The sequence below is a fragment of the Pristiophorus japonicus genome, chromosome 11, assembly GCF_044704955.1.
Source record: "Pristiophorus japonicus isolate sPriJap1 chromosome 11, sPriJap1.hap1, whole genome shotgun sequence".
NCBI lineage: Eukaryota > Metazoa > Chordata > Chondrichthyes > Pristiophoridae > Pristiophorus > Pristiophorus japonicus.
The window spans coordinates 4,793,639-4,813,232 of record NC_091987.1 but is presented as its reverse complement, the minus strand read 5'-3'; positions in this window follow the sequence as shown (position 1 = coordinate 4,813,232).

Genomic DNA, 19,594 nt, shown 5'->3' with positions numbered 1-19,594 from the left:
GACCCCCCCATCACAAAACTGGCACTAATTTGGTAGCCTCATCCAGAGCGACTTCAGGATGTTGGGTGGGAAGGCAAATGGAGAATGTTCACATTGCAGCAGTAAGGAAGGGGAGTGCAGTTCTCCTGTATGGCTCAGAGACGTGGACCATGTACAGTAGACACCTCAAATCGCAGGAAAAATACCACAACAATATCTCCACAAGATCCTGCAAATTCCCTGGGAGGACAGATGCACCAACGTCAGTGTTCTCGATCAGGCCAACATCCCCAGCATCGAAGCACTGACCACACTGGATCAGCTCCATTGGGCGGGCCCCATTGTTCGCATGGCCGACACAAGACTCTCAAAGCAAGCGCTCTACCCGGAACTCCTACACGGCAAGCGAGCTCCAGGTGGGCAGAGGAAATGTTTCAAGGACACCCTCAAAGCCTCCTTGATAAAATGCACATCCCCACCGACACCTGGGAGTCCCTGGCCCAAGACCGCCCTAAGTGGAGGAAGAGCATCTGGGAGGGTGCTGAGCACCTTGAGTCTCGTCGCCGAGAGCATGCAGAAAACAAGCGCAGGCAGCGGAAGGAGCGTGCGGCGAACCAGTCCCAGCCACCCTTTCCTTCAACCACTGTCTGTCCCACATGTGACAGAGACTGTAATTCCCATATTGGACTGTACAGTCACCTGAGAACTCACTTTTAGAGTGGAAGCAAGTCTTCCTCGATTTCAGGGGACTGCCGATGGGGTAAGGAAGGGGAGTGCAGTTCTAGTGCACTACTGCTCTGACACTGACAATGATAGTGCGCAAAGCACAGCTGGCAAGCTCAGGTTGCTGATGGTGTAACACATGGGTAAGGTATTGTAGTGGTTATCTTACTAAACTAGTAATCCAGAGACCTGGACTAATAATTCAAGTAATATCAAATCGGGAATGAGAAATGTCATAGAGGGAACTCAGTACTTGTACTGTATCCGGCCTGGGTTTGCTGACACTGGTTGCCTGAAATAGAAAATGTTCCATTCTGTAGCTCGAATTTCTCTCCTGTCGAGGAGTGTAAATAGTTTTGACAAATATATAAAAATAAATCAGAACCTATCATTTTGGGAAAATAAACTCCTTCTCGTGAAAGTTATTCAACATTACTGTTGTGATAGTAATCTCAAAGGGGAGTGAGGGGGGTTGGGGAACGCCTGGTGAACCCATGAGGTGTGAGTCGATGAAGTATGTTAGAAAGGGGGAGGGGGTCACATGGTTACATCACTCCCGACTTTTGGCTCAGAATAAACCAACACTTGTTGTCATTCTGGGAGGCCCAGCAAAACCTCGACAGCTGCTCGGTCTCCATGATGAATGCAGCCTTTCAATTTGCCACCAGGGAGCTGTGGGATTCACAGACGGTGTTTGACCAGGATGGAAGGGTTCCTAGAATAACATTGGTTAAGGTGCGTGAGCAGGTACTTCCAACACGTGACGCATCTTCTCAGCAGCTGCTGAGTGAAGGAATTCAGAAAGTGTGGGACAATCTGAGAAACACAAGAAAGGGCAAACTGCCCCAAGTTCAGACTCCAGTGATTATAGATATCTTGCCTGATAAAATGATGAGGAATAGTTTTATGCTGGTTGGCTAACGATGACCAATTTGAAGTTTGAATTTTTCTTTGGCTGGTTTCCAACTGGGACTTCCTGTTTGCTCTTTGAGAGAGTGTTGTTTAGTTATGTGTGGGCTACAAGGCACGAAGTGATACGGTATAGAATACTGAATGCAAGCCTGGTGCACTGTGCATCTGAGACTGGCAACGATGGTGCTGGCAAGTTAGATTTGCAGAGGGTGCATTGTGATCAGCCATGATCATATTGAATGGTGGTGCAGGCTCGAAGGGCCGAATGGCCTACTCCTGCATCTAATTTCTATGTTTCTATGTGTGGCTAAGATAGTGTAATGATCATCTTACTGGACTAGTAATTCAGAGAAACGTGAGTTCAAATCCCACCAGTTGAAGATCAGTCTTTAAAAACGGAAATAAAAGGCTCCGATCACTATTTTCAAGCTGTTAGTCTGTCGCAAATACCCAATCGGCTCACGAATGTGCTTCAGGGAAGGGAACCTGCTGTCAATGTTTCCTTTAACCCAGCCACGCTTACCCAATATGGTAGCTTGAGCATGCGCAAAACTTTGAAAGGGCTGCGCAGACTATGCACCCAAATTTAAAATTAGGCGGAACATTGCCTGCCGTCCTTAACTATGCTCCCTGGGATGTTTTTATTCTTGCGTGGTCCCTGTCAGTTTGCTGCACGGCCGTGTATGCGAAGCATCTACAAGCAGCAAGAGCTTGTGAGTGGCCTGCGCGGGACCTCCCGATTGATGCGCGCCCACATGCTCGCGCACCTTAGAGGGGAACATTGGTCCATACCCGATCTGGCCTACATGTGACTACAGCCCCACACCAAAGTGATTGAGGCTTAACTGCCTTCTGTGTTAGTGCCAGCTGCAGCTCAATGGGCAGCACACTCACCTCTGAGTCAGCACTGCAGGCTGACACTCCAGTGCAGTGCTGAGGGAGTGCTGCACTGTCGGAGGCGCCGTCTTTCGGATGAGACGTTAAACTGTCTGCTCTCTCAGGTGGATGTAAAAGTTCTCCCATGGCACTATTTCAAAGACCGATACCCAAACAAACCAAAACAGCATGTTTGCAGATCGCAGAGGAGGTCAGCAGCAGCAATGTTGTCAGGAGGACGTGGATCCAGTGCAGGAAAAGATTCAATGATCTCACGACGTCAGGAGTGGTGAGCGCAAAACCATACTCACCTTCATCCTGATGTGCCTGTCAACACATCCCCATCATTCTGCCTTCCCTAGCCTAGTCCTGAATATCATTCCTCACACCAACCTTCCTTGCACCTCCACACATCCCTCTCTGTCTATGTACCTAATGACATCCCCATCTGACGAACCACCACTGACACACCCTCATCCTAATGCAATCACAGCAAGCAACACCACAGAAGGAGCCCATTCGGCAAAGTCATGCCACTCCCACATAGGCCTGGATTTTACTTAACTGGCTGAGTCCGATGCGGATGATGTCGGTGACGGGTCTCGGCCCTGCTGCTGGCTCCATTCCACTGTCCAAAATGAACTTACGTTAACTGGCATTGTTAAACCCACCCAACGTGTTTCCTTGCCCAATTACAGGAAGCCAGTCTGGTGATGTCATTCATGATGTGCCATCAGCCGATTTCCTTAAAGGGACCATGTCCACATTTCTTTCGACATTTGTGCTGTCAGTGTTCTACAGCATTGAGGTGCTGCAAACACTGACAATCACTGCACAGAGGTGCAGGGCTGCACCCAGGCTCTCCAATGACTCCTTTCATATGCTTATCTAGGGAATCAGAGCACGCAAGGAGGTCCTCTTCTCTTCCAATGGACAGAAGAGACCTCCCCAGGATACCAACGCAGCCTGGTTGAAGGTTGCAGAGGAGGACACAAGCAGGGATGTGGTCAGGAGCACCGGGCTGCAGTGGTGCAAACCTTTCAATGATCTCAGTGGATCACTAAAGATTAGCACAAAGCCACACTCAACCTCATCCTGCTGTGCCACTCTTCACATCCCCATCACTCTGCCTTCCCTACCCTACTCCTGCGCATCCTTACTCACACCAACATACCTTGTACCTCCAACCATCCCTCCCTCTCTATTTACGTTATCACATCCCCATCTCACGAACCACCCATCACACTCAGCCACATCCTAGTGCAATCATGCCAATGAACACACAACGGTAGCCACTTTTATCCAATGTTTATGTAAAGTTTGTGCTGTCAAAGATTGAAATCTTTATTTGAAACACTTTCCGGTCTTGGACAGATTTGTGTGCACCTTTGGAAGCAGCTTAGTGAGTCGCAGTGAATGGAGAGACATAACGGTGCCCCCTGCAATGGTGATGGGTGTGAAAGGAATGGCTTGGACAATGTAGGAATGGATGCTTTATGGAGCTGGTGTGGGGTGGTGCCAACCTGGTGCATCATGTGGCAGCCAGGGTGTACTGCATGAAGAGAAGTAAATCTGGTCATGGTGAGGCCATCCCTGGCTTCCCAGGTAGCAATGTGGTCGGGTGCTGATGCCCTCTGTCCTGTGCAGCATCGGGTGATTGCGGAGAAGGTTTGGTGTTGTTGTTGATGCTGCTGGTATGCCTGGTGATGCTGGTGTTGGGGATGATTGTGGTGGGATTCTGAGGACCAAGGTGAGACTGTATAATTAGCATCTATGGAATAGATGACAGGTGAAATACAAATTACAGAAGCAATCTGACAATGGCGAGAGAGGTAATGAATTAAGACTAGATGGAAACTTTGGTGAAAACACCTTCAGTCTGCTGATTCTGTTCTGGAAATGCAGTGAGGAGATTCTTGTGGCTGAAGAAAGTGATCATCTATCAGGTGGGAGCTTTTACTGTACATTTGAAGCTGTCAACTAATCAGCTGGAGCAATGGCCACTGAACTCCCACCTCAGGTTGACAGACGTGCTCCCTGAACAGCGTGGTTCCCGTGGCCATGAAGTTAAAGTTAAAAAGTAAGTTGAAAAAGCCTGTTAAGGGTCTGTTAAGTATATTATAGTGAGGTTAATTGGGTCACCTGCCGCTGCCTGTTGGATCTATTCAGCGGTGATAGATGCACCATTGGGAAAAGCATGTTGTGGCCAGATGACAATGGGTACATACAAAGTGGCCAAAACTAGTGGGAGGACAGAAGACTAGGAAGCTTTTAAAAGCCAGCAAAGAATGACTAAAAAAATGATTAAAAAATGGAAGATAGACTATGAAAGTAAACTAGCACAAAATATAAAAATAGATAGCAAGAGTTTCTATAGGAATATAAAAAGGAAAAGAGTGGCTAAAGTAAATGTTGGTCCCTTAAAGGACGAGACCAGAGAATTAGTTATGGGGAACATGGAGATTGCAGAAACTCCGAACAAATATTTTGTATCAGTCTTTACGGAAGAGGACACTAACAATATCCCAACAGTGGATAGTCAAGGGGCTATACTGGGGGAGAAACTTAACAGAATCACAATCACTAAGGAGGTGGTACTCAGTAAAATAATAGGACTAAAGGCAGATAAATCCCCTGGACCTGATGGCTTGCATCCTAGGGTCTTAAGAGAAGTAACGGCAGGGATTATGGATGCATTGCTTGTTATTTACCAAAATTCCCTGGATTCTGGGGAGGTCCCAGCAGAATGAAAAATTGCAAATGTAACGCCCCTATTTAAAAAAGGAGGCAGACAAAAAGCAGGAAACTATAGACCAGTTAGCCTAACATCTGTGGTTGGGAAAATGTTGGTGTCCATTATTTTAGAAGCAGTAGCAGGACATTTGGAAAAGCAAAATTCGGTCAGGCAGAATCAGCATGGATTTATGAAGCGGAAGTCAAGTTTGACAAATTTGCTGGAATTCTTTGAGGATGTAACGAACAGGGTGGATAAAGGGGAAACAGTGGATGTGGTGTATTTGAACTTCCAGAAGACATTTGACAAGGTGCCACATAAAAGGTTACTGCACAAGATAAAAGTTCACGGGATTGGGGGTAATATATTAGCATGGATAGAGGATTGGCTAACTAACAGAGAGTTGGGATAAATGGCTCATTCTGTGGATGGCAATTAGTAATGAGTGGGGTGCTGCAGGGATCAGTGCTGGGACCCCAACTATTTACAATCTATATTAACGACTTGGAAGAAGGGACCCAGTGTAACGTAGCCAAGTTTGCTGATGATACAAAGATGGGAGGAAAAGCAATGTGTGAGGAGGACATAAAGAATCTGCAAAAGGACATAGACAGGCTAAGTGAGTGGGCAAAAATTTGGCAAATGGAGTATAATGTTGGAAAGTATGAGGTCATGCACTTTGGCAGAAAACATCAAAGAGCAAGTTATTATTTAAATGGAGAAAGATTGCAAAGTACTGCAGTACAGCGGGACCTGGGGGTTACTTGTGCATGAAACAAAAAAGGTTAGTATGCAGGTACAGCAAGTGATCAGGAAGCCCAATGGAATCTTGGCCTTTATTGCAAAGGAGATGGAGTATTTCCATATTTACGAAAAGATATACTTGCTTTGGAGGCAGTTCAAAGAAGGTTCACTAGATTGATTCCGGAAATGAGGGGGTTGACTTATGAGGAAAAGTTGAGTAGGTTTGGCCTCTACTCATTGGAATTCAGAAGAATGAGAGGTGATCTTATCGAAACGTATCAGATTATGAGGGGGCTTGACAAGGTGGATGCACTGATGGGGGAGACTCGAAGATCATGGCATGATCTTAGAATAAGGGGCCGCCCATTTAAAACTGAGATGAGGTGAAATTTTTTCTCTCAGAGGGTTGTAAATCTATGGAATTTGCTGCCTCAAAGAGCTGTGGAAGCTGGGACATTGAATAAATTTAAGACAGAAATAAACTATTTCTTAAACGATAAGGGGACAAGGGGTTATGGGGAGCGGGCAGAAAAGTGGAGCTGAGTCCATGATCAGATCAACCATGATCTTATTAAATGGCGGAGCAGGCTCGAGGGGCCGTATGGCCTACTCCTGCTCCTATTTCTTATGTTCTTATGTTCCTGAACTACTGTCAATATTAAATAATTTCCCACCTGATCCCGCCCACTGACAATCCCGAAAAATCCGGCCATAGTCACCCTCTACAGATGTAACCCATCCGTTCCTTACACTCATTCCATCACTCTCACTCAAAGTTCTCTTCTTTCCCTTCTTGCAAGAGAAGAGAGCCCAGAACAATATGGAGGGACAGAGAACTGGAGGTGGCCGTCCAGTCTTCACACAACTGACTCTAGCAAAGGAGGGAGCCTCAGAGGTCTCTGGAGTTGATGAGCTGCTGGTAGTGGGAGACGGAGAGAAGGGGACATCCCAGCAACCTGGTGACAGAATCCCATCTCATACAGTCACAATGGCATACAGCAGTCACTCATATGGTGACTGATGTCAGCAGCCAGTGAATTTTCATCACGGGCACAATGATAACATAACCCATTCTTGATCTCATAGTTCTAACTCATCACTTTACTCTCCTACCGGTCTATTAAGTGCCTCGCCCCTCCCTCCACCCTCCCCCCCGCCCCACCCACTGTCTAGCCAAAGGAGGAAGACGATTCCTCAGAGGACCCTCCAGCCTCTGAGGGCGCAGTCTGAACAGACCCAAGCGCCCCCAGTACCAGCACAGATACACGCACCTCGGTGGGACCTGTGCGAGATAGAGTAGGATTGTCGTCTGGTGCCTCACAATTAGAAGTGAGCAAGAGCAGCTGGTGTTGACAGGGACAGCAGTGGAGACACCTCACCGGAGGGCGCAGGATGTCCCATGCTACGCTGAACTGCCTGCAGACACTGAGCCTGGGGGGCCAACAAGAACAAAGATGATCCTGGAGCGGCAGCAGCAATTGCATGGCAGCTTTTGAAGCCGCGATGTCTGCAAATGCGCAGACAATGGAGGAGTTCATCTCCAATTTGAGCACCACCATGTCGCAGGTGATGGCGATGATGTGCTGTTCCATGGAAAGGATGGCTGCCTGCATAGAGCAGCAAATGTGCCAGTCACATGAGCACTTGCTAGCTGTGGACAACAGATGGCAGGTGCTCATAGACCTTCTTTTTAGGAGCAATATTAATGCAGACTTGGGCATTCATCACCCCACTACTGGGGCCTAGAAGAGGCGAGGGCCCAGGGGCAGCATGGGCCAGCCCACACTGCGATATGTGTGTGAACATAAGAACATAAGAATTAGGAACAGGAGCAGGCCATCTAGCCCCTCGGGCCTGCTCCGCCATTCAGCAAGATCATGGCTGATCTGGCCATGGACTCAGCTCCACTTACCCGCCCGCTCCCCGTAACCCTTAATTCCCTTATTGGTTAAAAATCTATCGATCTGTGACTTGAATACATTCAATGAGCTAGCCTCAACTGCTTCCTTGGGCAGAGAATTCCACAGATTTACAACCCTCTGGGAGAAGAAATTCCTTCTCAACTCGGTTTTAAATTGGCTCCCCCGTATTTTGAGGCTGTGCCCCCTAGTTCTAGTCTCCCCGACCAGTGGAAACAACCTCTCTGACTCTATCTTGTCTATCCCTTTCATTATTTTAAATGTTTCTATAAGATCACCTCTCATCCTTCTGAACTCCAATGAGTAAAGACCCAGTCTACTCAATCTATCATCATAAGGTAACCCCCTCATCTCCGGAATCAGCGTTGTGAATCGACTCTGTACCCCCTCCAAAGCTAGTATATCCTTCCTTAAGTAAGGTGACCAAAACTGCACGCAGTACTCCAGGTGCGGCCTCACCAATACCCTATACAGTTGCAGCAGGACCTCCCTGCTTTTGTACTCCATCCCTCTCGCAATGAAGGCCAACATTCTATTTGCCTTCCTGATTACCTGTTGCACCTGCAAACTAACATTTTGGGATTCATGCACAAGGAGGGTAGGTCCGAAGGCCTCCTCGTAGGACTGCTCCTGGGCACGGCCAAGAGTGCCATCAGCCGGTCCAGGCAGCGGGCGGTCGAGGGGGTCGTTCAACCTGACTGCCTGCCTCTCTTCCGCTCTTACATCCGGTCCAGGGTGTCCTTGGAGATGGAGCACGCGGTGTCCACCGGTACGCTCGCGGCCTTCCGCGAGAGGTGGGCACCGGAGGGACTGGAGTGCATCATCACGCCCGGCAACCAAATTTTAATTTGATTTTACGTTTTAAAGTTTAATTTGTTTTAATTGCCGGTGCTTTTAGTGTCCCCCTCCCCTTTTATAGGGGGCACTGGAAAAAATGTGATTTTAACGCCCCCAAAAAAAAACCCAAAAAAGAAAAACACAAAAAAAAAACCACAAAAAAGGAAAAAAAAAGGGCCTTGTAAATGTCTGCTATGTCATCCAGGGCGGGTGGCACGGTTTAATGGTTTTTGTTTTACAGGTAGACTCTAAAAGAGTTTCATGCACAAGGACCCCCAGGTCCCTCTGCACCACAGCATGTTGTAATTTCTCCCCATTCAAATAATATTCCCTTTTATTTTTTTTTTCCCAAGGTGGATTGTCATGTATTCAACCAACATTGTAACTCATGTATAAACTGACCTAAGTTGTACACTGTGAGAACACTGACCACTAGGTGGGAGACACTCCTAACCTGGACCTTCAGGTATAAAAGCGGAAGCTCCACCCACCTTCATCACTTGAACGCAACGGAATAAAGGACAGGTCACAGACTGACCTTTTCTCAAGCATGGGCCTCGTGTGCATTTATACTGTGTAGTAAGGACGTATCAATGGTGACAAGAAACTGGGATTTAAACCACGCGAGCATGGCCACTAGCAGAACAGACGAGAGGTACTGTGTTAAGGAATGGTTGGGACAGAGATTCAACATTGTTAAAGCAGCACACAGTACTCCAGGCAGACAAGGGCAGTCAGGCATGCTCCAACATGTAGTCGAACCCAGAGGGGGAGTTCGACAGAGACAATGGCAAGCTGAACAGCGATTCACGCCATTGCAAGGGAGGGACAATGCGGCCAGTAATGGGGCCATCAACACCTGTTAATGGTGCACTCAAGGACAATAATAGAGGCAGTCAGGGATGATCAACTGGCAAAGGACCTTTTGTTTCAAACCGCAACTCATGCTGAAAGCGTGGAGGCATACATTCAGCCGGAGTTTGCAGAGATGAGCAAAATACCTGCAGAAATTGCAGAAATGGACACTGGGGGAAATCGCTGGAAGCTGAAGTTCAGCGAGTTCATGTGGAGCACGTATATAGTTCATACACCAGGACGCCACCGATTATGATGAAAGTGTTCCTCAATGGCATCCCAGTATCAATGGAGTTAGACACGGGTGCCAGCCAGTCCCTGATGGGTATCAAACAGTTCGAAAAGTTGTGGGCATCCAAGGCCAGGAGGCCAAAATTATTGCCGATTGACGCACAGCTACGGACTTACACAAAGCAGATCATTCCGGTGCTAGGCAACGCCACGGTAGTCGTGACCCACAAAGATTCGGAGAACAGGTTGCCACTCTGGATTGTTCCAGGGGATGGTCCCGCACTACTGGGGAGGAGTTGGCTTGCTGTCATGAACTGGAAATGGGGCGATGTCAATGCAATTTCCTCTGTGGAGCGAGTATCATGCTCACAGATCCTGGACAAATTTGAATCATTATTTCAACCCAGCATTGGCACTTTCATGGGGACCAAGGTAGTGATTCACATAAACCCGGAAGCCAGGCCAGTACACCACAAGGCCAGAGCGGTGCCGTACGTGATGCGGGAAAAGATAGAAGGCGAATTAGACCGCTTGTTGAGGGAAGGCATCATCTCGCCAGTCGAATTCAGTGACTGGGCGAGCCCGATTGTGCCGGTGCTCAAGGCGGATGGGTCGGTCAGGATATGTGGTGATTACAAGGCCACCATCAATCGGGTGTCACTCCAAGACCAGTACCCGCTACCGAGAGCGGAGGACCTCTTTGCGACGCTATCCGGTGGCAAACTGTTTTCAAAATTGGACTTGACCTCAGCTTACATGACCCAGGAGCTGGCGAGTGAGTCGAAGAAGCTGACCACCATCACGACACACAAGGGGTTGTTTGAGTACAACAGATGTCCGTTCGGGATTCGCTCGGCCGCCACGATCTTTCAGCGAAATATGGAAAGCCTCCTCAAGTCGATTCCAGGGACGGTGGTTTTTCAGGACGACATCCTCATTGCGGGTTACGGTACTGAAGAACACCTCCACAACCTGGAGGAGGTGCTACGCAGACTGGACCGGGTAGGTCTGCTACTGAAAAAGGCGAAGTGCGTCTTCCTAGCTCCAGAGGTAGAATTCCTGGGGATGAGGGTAGCAGCAGACGGGATCAACCCGACTGAATCCAAGATGGAAGCGATCCAGAGAGCACCCAGACCCCGTAACACGACAGAGCTGCGTTCGTTCCTAGGGCTCCTGAACTATTTTGGTAACTTTCTTCCCAAATTGAGCACGCTGCTAGAGCCGCTACACGTGCTCCTATGCAAAGGTCGTGAATGGGTCTGAGGGGACAGCCAGGAAAGGGCTTTTAATAAAGCACGCAATTTGTTATGTTCCAACAATCTGTTAACGCTATATGACCCATGTAAGAAACTTGTTTTAACGTGCGATGTGTCGTCCTATGGTGTCGGGTGTGTGTTGCAGCATGTCAATGCCAAGGGTCAGTTACAGCTGGTAGCTTATGCCTCCAGGAGTCTGTCCCAGGCAGAAAGGGGCTACGGGATGGTAGAAAAGGAGGCGCTCGCATGTGTATATGCGGTAAAGAAAATGCACCAGTACCTGTTTGGCAGGAAATTTGAGCTGGAGACAGATCACAAACCCCTAATGTCCCTTTTGGCCGACAACAAGGCCATAAATGCAAACGCATCGGCCCGCATACAGAGGTGGGCACTCACGTTAGCTGCCTATGACTACACAATTCGGCACAGACCGGGCACCGAAAACTGCGCCGATGCACTCAGCAGGCTCCCACTAGCCACCACTGAGGGGGCTACCGAGCATGCTGCTGAGATGGTCATGGCTGTTGAAGCTTTCGGAAGCGAAGGCTCACCCGTGACAGCCCGTCAGATTAAAGTCTGGACAAATAGAGACCCGCTATTGTCTCTAGTCAAGAAATGTGTCCTGAATGGGGACTGGGCAGCCACGTACAGGGCATGCCCTGAGAAATTTAAACCATTTCACAGGCGCAAGGATGAACTCTCGATTCAGGCCGATTGCCTACTGTGGGGAAACCGCGTAGTCATGCCCCAGATGGGCAGAGAGGTGTTCATCAGAGAACTCCACAATGGGCAACCGGGCATTGTCACGATGAAGGCAATTGCCAGGTCACACGTTTGGTGGCCAGGGATAGACACAGATCTGGAACTTTGTGTTCGCAGGTGCAACACGTGTGCTCAGCTGGGCCATGCGCCCAGGGAAGCCCCCCCTTAGCCCCTGGCCATGGCCCGCCAAGCCTTGGTCACACATCCATGTGGACTACGCAGGTCCTTTCATGGGGAAAATGTTTTTGGTTGTAGTAGACGCCTACTCCAAATGGATCGAGTTTGACATTTTTAATTCAAGCACATCCTCTGCCACGGTAGAAAGTCTACGGGCAATGTTCGCCGCCCACGGTCTATCTCGGTCAGCGACAATGGCCCATGCTTCACAAGCACTGAATTCCAGGACTTCATGGCAGGCAATGGAATTAACCATGTTAGAACGGCACCGTTCAAGCCAGCCTCAAACGGCCAGGCAGAACGAGCAGTGCAGATAATCAAACAGGGGATGCTCAGATTCCAAGGGGGTTCCCTACAAACCCGCTTATCACGCCTCCTGTTGTCCAATAGATCCCGACCACACTCGCTCACAGGGGTTCCACCCGCAGAGCTACTAATGAAAAGGACGCTCAAAACCCGATTATCCCTTATACACCCCACCATGAAAGAAATTGTCGAGAGCAGGCGCCAGTCACATTATCACTACCATGACAGGAATGCGAGGGCGCGATGTATTGATGTAAATGATCCTGTTTTTGTCCTCAACTGCGATGCAGGGCCCAAATGGCTCGCAGGCACTGTGGTTGCCAAAGAGGGAAATAGGATTCTGGTAGTTAAACTTACCAATGGACAAATCTGCCGCAAACATGTGGATCAAACAAAAAGGAGGTTCAGCAACCCCATAGAAGAAGGAGAGGAAGAACACGATATAGAGTTCACTCCACCACAGGTGACCAAAGGGAGGAGAGCCCAGTCACTGTGGGCAGTCCGGACAGGCCTGAGGCACTGCAAACAGCAGACACTCAGGCCAGCGCCCAACAACCGGAGCCCCAACTCAGGCGCTCTACAAGGGAGCGTAAACCACCAGAGAGACTCAACCTGTGATCCCAATAAGACTTTGGGGGGGGGGAGGTGATGTCATGTATTCAACCAGCATTGTAACTTATGTGTAAACTGACCTAAGTTGTATACCGTGAGAACACTGACCACTAGGTGGGAGACACACCTAACCTGGACCTTCAGGTATAAAAGGGGAAGCTCCACCCACCTTCATCACTTGAGTGCTAAGGAATAACGAAAGGTCACAGACTGACCTTCTCTCAAGCATGGGCCTCATGTGCATTTATACTGTGTAGTAAGGGTTAGGGTTAGGGTTAGGGTTAGGGTTAGGTATCAGTGGATGACCTCACATTTTCCGGCATTGTATTCCATCTGCCAAACCTTAGCCCATTCGCTTAACCTATTTAAATCTCTTTGCAGCCTCTCTATGTCCTCTACACAACCCGCTTTCCCACTAATCTTTGTGTCATCTGCAAATTTTGTTGCACTACACTCTGTCCCCTCTTCCAGGTCATCTATGTATATTGTAAACAGTTGTGGTCCCAGCACTGATCCCTGTGGCACACTACTAACCACCGATTTCCAACCCGAAAAGGACCCATTTATCCCAACTCTCTTGCTTTCTGTTTGCCAGCCAATTCTCTATCCATGCTAATACATTTCCTCTGACTCCGCGTACCTTTATCATCTGCAGTAGCCTTTTGTGTGGCACCTTATCGAATGCCTTTTGGAAATCTAAATACACCACATCCATCGGTACACCTCTATCCACCATGCTCGTTATATCCTCAAAGAATTCTAGTAAATTAGTTAAACATGATTTCCCATTCATGAATCCATGTTGCGTCTGCTTAATTGCACTATTACTATCTCGATGTCCCGCTATTTCTTCCTTAATGATAGCTTCAAGCATTTTCCCCACTACAGATGTTAAACTAACCGGCCTGTAGTTACCTGCCTTTTGTCTGCCCCCTTTTTTAAAGAGAGGCGTTACATTAGCTGCTTTCCAATCCGCTGGTACCTCCCCAGAGTCCAGAGAATTTTGGTAGATTATATCGAATGCATCTGCTATAATTTCCGCCATCTCTTTTAGTACCCTGGGATGCATTTCATCAGGACCAGGGGACTTGTCTACCTTGAGTCCCATTTGCCTGTTCAGCACTACCTCCCTAGTGATAGTGATTGTCTCAATGTCCTCCCTTCCCACATTCCCGCAATTTTTGGCATGGTTTTTGTGTCTTCCACTGTGAAGACCGAAGCAAAATAATTGTTTAAGGTCTCAGCCATTTCAACATTTCCCATTATTAAATCCGCCTTCTCATCTTCGAAGGGACCAACATTTACTTTAGTCACTCTTTTCTGTTTTATATATCTGTAAAAGCTTTTACTATCCGTTTTTATGTTTTGCGCAAGTTTACCTTCGTAATCTATCTTTCCTTTCTTTATTGTACTACGTCCGTGCAGCAGGGCTGGTCTCCAGTCGTCTTGGTTAATCCTTGCCACTGGACCAAGACCGAGCTCTGTCAAGCCCGTGTGGTGGCTGGTGTGCAATGGCCACCAAATGTTAAAAAAATCCATGCACAGGCATCTTCCACCATTCAACATGTAGTTCGGGATCTGGAATATTAGGTCCTTCATTGAAACACCTGTGAACTCATCCTTTTTGGCGTGGAAGCAAGTCATCCTCGCTTCGAGGGATGGCCTAAGATGATTGCGCAGCAAGACGCTCTCCAGCTACTTGCTAGCATAGAAGTGCAGATGGTCCATTAGAGAACATAAGATCATAAGAATTAGGAACAGGAGTAGGCCATCTAGCCCCTCGAGCCTGCTCCGCCATTCAATAAGATCATGGCTGATCTGGCCGTGGACTCAGCTCCACAATGAGTTCAGCCATGAACTCATTGAATGGCGGTGCAGGCTAGAAGGGCCAAATGGCCTACTCCTGCACCTACTTTCTATGTTTCTATGTTACCCACCCGCTCCCCATAACCCTTAATTCCCTTATTGGTTAAAAATCTATCTATTTGTGACTTGAATACATTCAATGAGCTAGCCTCAACTGCTTCCTTGGGCAGAGAATTCCACAGATTCACAACCCTCTGGGAGAAGAAATTCCTTCTCAACTCGGTTTTAAATTGGCTCCCCCGTATTTTGAGGCTGTGCCCCCTAGTTCTAGTCTCCCCGACCAGTGGAAACAACTTCTCCGCCTCTATCTTGTCTCTCCCTTTCATTATTTTAAATGTTTCTATAAGATCACCCCTCATCCTTCTGAACTCCAACGAGTAAAGACCCAGCCTACTCAATCTATCATCATAAAGTATCCCCCCTCATCTCCGGAATCAGCCTAGTGAATCGTCTCTGTACCCCCTCCAAAGCCAGTATATCCTTCCTTAAGTAAGGTGACCAAAACTGCACGCAGTACTCCAGGTGCAGCCTCACCAATACCCTGTACAGTTGCAGCAGGACCTCCCTGCTTTTGTACTCCATCCCTCCCGCAATGAAGGCCAACATTCCATTCGCCTTCCTGATTACCTGCTACACCTGCAAACTAACTTTTTGGGATTCATGCACAAGGACCCCCAGGTCCCTCTGCACCTCAGCATGTTGTAATTTCTCCCCATTCAAATAATATTCCCTTTTACTGTTTTTTTTCCCAAGGTGATGACCTTACTTTCCGACATTGTATTACATCTGCCAAACCTTAGCCCATTCGCTTAACCTATCTAAATCTCTTTGCAGCCTCTCTGTGTCCTCTACACAACCCGCTTTCCCACTAATCTTTGTGTCATCTGAAAATTTTGTTACACTACACTCTGTCCAGAGAATTTTGGTAGATTATAACGAATTCATCTGTTATAGATGATAAGGGGTAAGGATAAGGGGGAAGCCATTTAGGACCGAGATGCGGAGGAACTTCTTCACCCAGAGAGTGGTGAACCTGTGGAATTCTCTACCACAGAAAGTTGTTGAGGGCAATTCACTAAATATATTCAAAAAGGAGTTAGATGAAGTCCTTACTACTAGGGGGATCAAGGGGTATGGCGAGAAAGCAGGAATGGGGTACTGAAGTTGAATGTTCAGCCATGAACTCATTGAATGGCGGTGCAGGCTAGAAGGGCCGAATGGCCTACTCCTGCACCTATTTTCTATGTTTCTATGTCTATGTTTCTAACTTCCGCCATCTCTTTTAATACCCTGGGATGCATTTCATCAGGACCAGGGGATTTGTCTACCTTGAGTCCCATTAGCCTGTCCAGCACTACCCCCCTAGTGATAGTGATTGTCTCAAGGTCCTCCCTTCCCACATTCCCGTGACCAGCAATTTTTGGCATGGTCTTTGTGGTGAGAGGGGACATGGAAGTTCGGGTTCTTCTCAAAGCACTCCCACTTCTCCCAATTGACTCCCCCTCAGTCAGAGCCGTAGATGCCTCCCCGGACAGCAATGCCCAGTCTAGCCCTGCACAGTCGCAGGAGGAGCACACTTTGTCGGGGCCCTCACAGGCTCCAAAACCCAGAGGACGTCCGACAAGAGTGTCTTAGAAGTCGCAGCAGGGAAGTGAGCAGCTGGCCACGACCTCTGCTGAAGCCGCAGGTGTTGTACCTCAGAGAAGCACTCGGAAAAGAAATAAGACACAAGATTAAATGCACATGGATATGCACATGGTGAGTTAGCAAATGTTAGTGCTCATTTTCAGTTATTTTTATGACACAGATAAATGTATTTCTTGGCACTACTTTCTGCTCTTGTCCATTTTGGCCTACAACATTGGAAACATAGAAACATAGAAACATAGAAAATAGGTGCAGGAGTAGGCCATTCGGCCCTTCGAGCCTGCACCGCCATTCAATAAGATCATTCTGATCATTCACCTCAGTATCCCTTTCCTGCTTTCTCTCCATACCCTTTGATCCCTTTAGCCGTAAGGGCCATATCTAACTCTCTCTTGAATATATCTAACGAACCGGCATCAACAACTCTCTGCGGTAGGGAATTCCACAGGTTAACCACTCTCTGAGTGAAGAAGTTTCTCCTCATCGCAGTCCTAAATGACTTACCCCTTATCCTTAGACTGTGTCCCCTGGTTCCCTAACATCGGGAACATTCTTCCTGCATCTAACCTGTCGAGTCCCGTCAGAATTTTATATGTTTCTATGAGATCCCCTCTCATCCTTCTAAACTTCAGTGTATACAGGCCCAGTCGATCCAGTCTCTCCTAATATGTCAGTCCTACCATCCCGGGAATCAGTCTGGTGAACCTTCACTGCATTCCCTCAATAGCAAGAACGACCTTCCTCAGATTAGGAGACCAAAACTAAACACAATATTCAAGGTGAGGCCTCACCAAGGCCCTGTACAACTGCAGTAAGACCTCCCTGCTCCTATACTCAAATCCCCTAGCTATGAAGGTCAACGTACCATTTGCCTTCTTCACCGCCTGTTGTACCTGCATACCAACTTTCAGTGATTGATGTACCATGACAACCAGGTATTATTGCACCTCCCCTTTTCCTAATTTGCCGCCATTCAGATAATATTCTGTCTTCGTGTTTTTGCCACCAAAGTGGATAACTTCACATTTATCCACATTATATTGCATCTGCCATGTATTTGCCCACTCACCTAACCTGTCCAAGTCACCCTGCAGCCTCTTAGCATCCTCCTCACAGCTCACACTGCCACCCAGCTTAGTGTCATCTGCAAACTTGGAGATAGTACACTGAATTCCTTCATCTAAGTCATTGATGTATAACTGGAGTCCCAGCATTGAGCCCTGCGGTACCTCACTAGTCACTGCCTGCCCTTCCGAAAAGGACCAGTTTATCCCGATCCTCTGCTTCCTGTCTGCCAACCAGTTCTCTATTCACGTCAGTACATTACCCCCAATACCATGTGCTTTAATTTTGTACACCGATCTTTTGTGCGCGACCTTGTCAAAAGCCTTATGAAACTCCAAATACACCACATCCACTGGTTTACCCTTGTCCACTCTGCTAGTCACATCCTCAAAAAATTCTAGAAGATTTGTCAAGCATGATTTCCCTTTCATAAATCCATGCTGACTTGGACCGATCCTGTCACTGCTTTCCAAATGCGCTGCTATTTCATCTTTAATAATTGATTCCAACATTTTCCCCATTACTGATGTCAGGCTAACCAATCTATAATTACCCACTTTCTCTCTCCCTCCTTTTTTAAAAAGTGGTGTTACATTAGCTACCCTCCAGTCCATAGGAACCGATGCAGAGTCGATAGACTGTTGGAAAATGATCACCAATGCATTCACTATTTCTGGGGCCACTTCCTTAATACTCTGGGATGCAGACTATCAGGCCCCAGGGATTTATCGGCCTTCAATCCCATCAATTTCCCCAACACAATTTCCCGCCTAATAAGGATTTCTTTCAGGTCCTCCTTCTCTCTAGACCCTTGGTCCCTTAGTATTTCCGGAAGGTTATTTGTGTCTTCCTTCGTGAAGACAGAACCAAAATATTAGTTCAACTGGTCTGCCATTTCTTTGTTCCCCATTATAAATTCACCTGAATCTGACTGCAAGGGACCTATGTTTGTCTTCACTAATCTTTTTCTCTTCACCTATCTATAGAAGATTTAGCAGTCAGTTTTTATGTTCCCAACCAGCTTCCTCTCATACTCTATTTTCCCCCTCCTAATTAAACTTTTTGTCCTCCTCTGCTGATTTCTAAATTTCTCCCAGTCCTCAGATTTGCTCCTTTTTCTGGCAAATTTATTTGCCTCTTCCTTGGATTTAACACGATCTTTAATTTCCTTTGTTAGCCACGGTTGAGCCACCTTCCCCGTTTTATTTTTACTCCAGACAGGGATGTGCAATTGTTGAAGTTCATCCATGTGATCTATAAATGTTTGCCATTGCCTATCCACCATCAACCCTTTAAGTATCACTCGCCAGTCTATTCTAGCCAATTCACGTCTCATACCATCGAAGTTACCTTTCCTTAAGTTCAGGACCCTAGTCTCTGAATTAATTGTGTCACTCTCCACCTTAATGAAGAATTCTACCATATTATGGTCGCTCTTCCCCAAGGGGCCTCGTACAACAAGATTGCTAATTAGTCCCCTCTCATTACACATCACCCAGTCTAGGATGGCCAGCCCTCTAGTTGGTTCCTCGACATATTGGTCAGAAAAATATCCTTTATACACTCCAGGAATTCCTCCTGTCACTTTGTCACTTGAAGTGAATGATGAAACATAACTTAACCTCGAGCACTGGAGGTTAGGTTGACAGGAATGGCTTGGTCATTGCAGGGATGCTTTATGGTGTTGTTGGCGGGGAGGGGGACTTAGTATAGCATGTGGCAGCCAAATGGTGCATTGGAGTAAGTTAAGTGAATCTGGCCATAATGAGGCCATCCTGGGCCTCCTGGGCAGCAATGTGCGTCACTGCTGGTGCCATCTCCACCTCAGATTTCTCCTCCTCCCCCTCCTCATCTTCCACCTGCTCCTCCTCCAACTCTGAAGACACTGTGCTGTGTGCCTTGCTCCTCCTACAGCTCCAAACTGCGCTATGTTGCGCAGTGTGCAGCAAACGACAATGATTCTGGAGACCCTGGCTGGTGCGTACTGAAAAGCTCCTCCAGATCTGTCAGCAAGTCTGTTGCTTGCTCTCATCATCATAGGCAGTCCCTCAAAATCGAGGAAGACTTGGCTTCCACTCTAAAAGTGAGTTCTC